Here is a 4,883-nt window from a genome sequence, read left to right on the forward strand (position 1 = left end):
TTTTATTTCCAACATTTTCTTTTCTGGGTTGATGGCTGTCTGCAGGATGTGGGCTGCTATCTTTAGAAATCCTGCTCCAACTCCATGTGTGACCATGTCAAACTGTTGGCAGTGGTTTGCCATGCTGTCAACTAACTCTGTGAGGATTTTCTTGAAAAGCAAGAGGGTCATTGGTTGCGTTCTGATCCTTCTGATTCTCTACCCTTCACCCAGAAGTGTGCACTCATTCACTCCCCCTCATGCATTCAAAAGCATTGGCATGGTGCAAGTATAGAAGTTTAGGTCCCACATTCAACGTAATACAAAGGATTTACATAGCATACATAAAGGCTTCATAAGCAATCAATAAATCAATCAATCAAATGTATTTATAAAGCCCTTTTTACATTAACAGATGTCACAAAGTTCTTATACAGAAACCCAGCCTAAAACCCCAAAGAGCAAGCAATGCAGATGTAGAAGCACGGTGGCTAGGAAAAACTCCCTAGAAAGGCAGGAACCTAGGAAGAAACCTAGAGAGGAACCAGGCTCTGAGGGGTGGCCAGTCCTCTTCTGGCTGCCGGGTGGAGATTATAAGAGTTCATGGCCATTAAGGCCAGATCGTTCTTCAAGAAGTTTAAACGTTCATAGATGACCAGCAGGGTCAAATAATAATCACAGTGGTTGTTGTAGAGGGTGCAACAGGTCAGCACCTTAGGAGTAAATACCAGTTGGCTTTTCATAACCGAGCATTCAGAGGTCGAGACAGTAGGTGCGGTAGAGAGGGAGAGAGACGATCGAAAACAGCAGGTCCGGTGAACAGGTTAGGGTTCCATAGCCGCACGCAGAACAGTTAAAACTGGAGCAGAAGAACGACAATCATCCACGGTGAACAGATCGGGGTTCCATAGCCACAGGCAAAACAGCAGAAACTGGATCAGCCAGGAGTCGTCAGGCCAGGTAGTCTTGAGACATGGTCCTAGGGCTCAGGTCCTCCGGGAGAATTAGAGGGAGCATACTTAAGTTCACACAAGACACCAAATAAGACAGGAGAATTACACCAGATAGGACAGACTGAGCCCCCCGGCACAGACTATTGCAGCATAGATACTGGAGACTGAGACAGGGACGGCATAGGAGAGGATTAGTAAACCAGTGACTCAGCCCCTGTAATAGGGTTAGAGGCAGAGAATCCCAGTGGAGAGAGGGGAGCCGGCCAGGCAGAGACATCAAGGGCGGTTCGTCACTCCAGTGCCTTGCCGTTCACCTTCACACCCCTTGGCCACAATCGTAGGACCTACTGAAGAGATGAGTCTTAAGTAAAGACTTAAAGGTCGAGACGAGTCTGCGTCTCTCAAATAGGCAGACCATTCCATAAACATGGAGCTCTATAGGAGAAAGCCCTGCCTCCAGCTGTTTGCTTAGAAATTCTAGGGACAATAAGGAGGCCTGTGTCTTGTGACCGTAGCATACGTGTAGGTATGTACGGCAGGACCAAATCGTAGAGATAGGTAGGAGCAAGTCCATGTAATGCTTTGTAGGTTAGCAGTAAAACCTTGAAATAAGCCTTAACAGGAAGCCAGTGTAGAGAGGCTAGCGCTGGAGTAATATGATCACATTTTGGTGTTCTAGTCAAGATTCTAGCAGCCGTATTTACCACTAACTGAAGTTTATTTAGTGCTTTGTAGCCGGAGAGTAGAGCACTACATAGATGATTCACATATCAGCTATAAGCATGTCACATACTATATAAAGGGTGACATAACCATTCCCACTTTAAGGTGAATTGCCGAATGTGACATAATGCACTATGTATATTTATACACCATGAAGCATTTATGTAGTAACCTTTATGTGTGTAAGTTGTACTTTGTTTAAAGTGGGACCAAAGTTTCCACCATATTCCTGTCACCACTCCATTCCTTTTAAATCCATGAGAGAGAGCTATGAAGTTACCTTGTGGTATTTAGCTCAAACAGCCTTTGAGGGTCATCCACTGCTGATGCAGTGTAGTTATCTGCCACATCACACAGGTTGAGGAATCTTGCGGACAGCGTCTCAGTGTCCCTCAAAAGTCTTAGAACATCACCTGGGATCCCACAGGTGAAGAAGCCGGATGTGGAGGTCCTGGGCTGGCATGGTCACATGTGGTCTGCGGTTGCGAGGCCGGTTGAATGTACTGCCAAATTCTCGAAAACGACGTTGGAGGCAGCTTATGGTAGAGAAATGAACATTCAATTGTCTGGCAACAGCTCTGGTGGACATTCCTGCAGTCAGCATGCCAACTGCACGCTCCCTCAAAACTTGAGACATCTGTGGCATTGTGTTGTGTGACAAAACTGCACATTTTAAAGTGGCCTGTTATTTACATTTACATTTTAGTCATTTAGCAGACGCTCTTATCCAGAGCGACTTACAGTTAGTGAATGCATACATGTTTTTTTTGTTTTTTTCATACTGGCCCCCCGTGGGAAAAGAACCCACATCCCTGCCGGCCAAACCCTCCCCTACCTTGGACGACGCTGGACCAATTGTGCACCGCCCACAAGGTGCACCTGTGTAATGATCATGCTGTTTAATCAGCTTCTTGATATGCCACACATGTCAGGTGGATGTATTATTTTGGCAAAAGAGAAATGCTCACTAAAAGGGATATAAACAAATTTGTGCACAACATTTTAGAGAAATAAGCTTTTTGTGTGTATGGAAAATTGCAGGGATTTTTTTCTTCAGCTCATGAAACATGGAACTAGCACTTTACATGTTGTGTTTATATTTTTGTCAGTATACATTTCACTATGCTTTCTTTGAGCCCAACAATGCAGATTTATCTTGATACATTAAGGGGTGGTTCTCGGGCACAGATTAAGCCTAGTCCTGGACCAAAAAGCAAGCTAAATGGATCATCTCCACCAAAAATGCTTTTTAGTCCAGGAGTAGGCTTAGTCTGTGTCCGGGTAACCACCCCTATGTCCTTCCTTACCTTCACACAGTGCTGAGAAGGCACTTGTTTCCCATATTTGTTAGTGGGACACAAATTGTGTTTTTCTAATAAACACTGGGTTGTTGACTTTGTCTTTTGTTGTTCCCTTTCTAATATAATGCTGGACAGCATTTAAAGATAACTTTTCTGAGCCCTCAATTCTCCTTTCCAACTCTTTCGTTGTAATGTCATTATTTTTGGTGGGATGTTTGCCCACCTATGTGAGAATGCTGTTCATTGACTACAGGTCAGCGTTCAACACCATAGTGCCCACAAAGCTCATCACTAAGCTAAGGACCCTGGGACTAAACACCTCCCTCTACAACTGGATCCTGGATTTCCTGACGGGCCGCCTCCAGGTGGTAAGGGTAGGCAACAACACATCTGCCACGCTGATCGTCAACACGGGGGCCCCTCAGGGGTGCGTGCTTAGTCCCCTCCTGTACTCCCTGTTCACCCACAACTGCGTGGCCAAGCACAACTCCAACACCATCATTAAGTTTGCTGACAACACAACAGTGGTAGGCCTGATCACCAACAACGATGAGACAGCCTATAGGGAGGAGGTCAGAGACCTGGCAATGTGGTGCCAGGGCAACAACCTCTCCCTCAACGTGAGCAAGACAAAGAACCTGATCGTGGACTACAGGAAAAGGAGGGCGGAACACGCCCCCATTCTCATCGACAGGGCTGTAGTGGTGCGGGTCGAGAGTTTAAAGTTCCTTGGTGTCCATATCACCAACAAACTATCATGGTCCAAACACACCAAGACAGTCGTGAAGAGGGCATGACAACGCCTTTTCCCCCTCAGGAGACTGAAAAGATTTGGCATGGGTCCCCAGATCTTCAAAAAGTTCTACAGCTGCACCATCAAGAAAATCCTGACTGGTTGCATCACTGCCTGGTATGGCAACTGCTTGGCATCCGACCATAAGGCGCTACAGAGGGTAGTGCGTACGGCCCAGTACATCACTGGGGCCAAGCTTCCTGCCATCCAGGACCTATATACTAGGCGGTTTCAGAAGAAGGCCCTAAAAATTGTCAAAGACTCCAGTCACCCAAGTCATAGACTGTTCTCTCTGCTACCGCACGGCATGTGGTTCCGGAGTGCCAAGTCTAGGTCCAAAAGGCTCCTTAACAGCTTTTATCCCCAAGCCATAAGAATGCTGAACAATTAATCAAATAGCCACCCAAACTATTTGCATTGACACCCCTCCCCCCCTTTGTTTGTACAGTCTTGCTAGTTGCTGTTTATTATCTATGCATAGTCACTTTACCACTACCTACATGTACAAATTACCTTGACTAACCTGTACCTCCGCACATTGACTCGTTTCCAGTAACCCCTCGTTATTGTTATTTTATTGTGTTACTTTTTTATATTTTACTTTAGTTTATTTAGTAAATATTTTCTTAACTCTATTTTCTTAAAACTGCATTGTTGGTTAAGGGCTTGTAAGTAAGCATTTCACGGTATTCGGCGCATGTGACAAATACAATTTGATAAAATAAAATTGTATAAATGGTATCACGGACACAATGCATATGCAGACTGATAGTGGGAGATAGAGAGGGATATCTAGTCCACCATCAGCATGACTGTAGTTATGTATCTAAAAAGCTGTAATTCTATTCGTAATCCTATCTAATTCGTTAGCTAGCTCGGTATCTGTCAGGCAATTGGATCTGGCTGCATTTCTGGAAAGTCTTCCGACGACGACAGTAGCCACTTTGTCGCTTTGGACGCAGCATGCAGACAAGTCTCATATGACGAGGCGGTGGAAGTGTTGCTGATAGCCCATTGGCTTGGGAACTTCCTCGAAGGAATATTTCGATTCACTGCTAGAGAGAATCCCTTATTTATAGAACCTGGTTGAGTGTCGCACAATAACTACGTCAGCGCTAAAGGTCTTAACAGGTA

The sequence above is a fragment of the Coregonus lavaretus genome (genome assembly GCF_964263955.1).
Source record: "Coregonus lavaretus genome assembly, chromosome: 39".
Taxonomy (NCBI): domain Eukaryota; kingdom Metazoa; phylum Chordata; class Actinopteri; order Salmoniformes; family Salmonidae; genus Coregonus; species Coregonus lavaretus.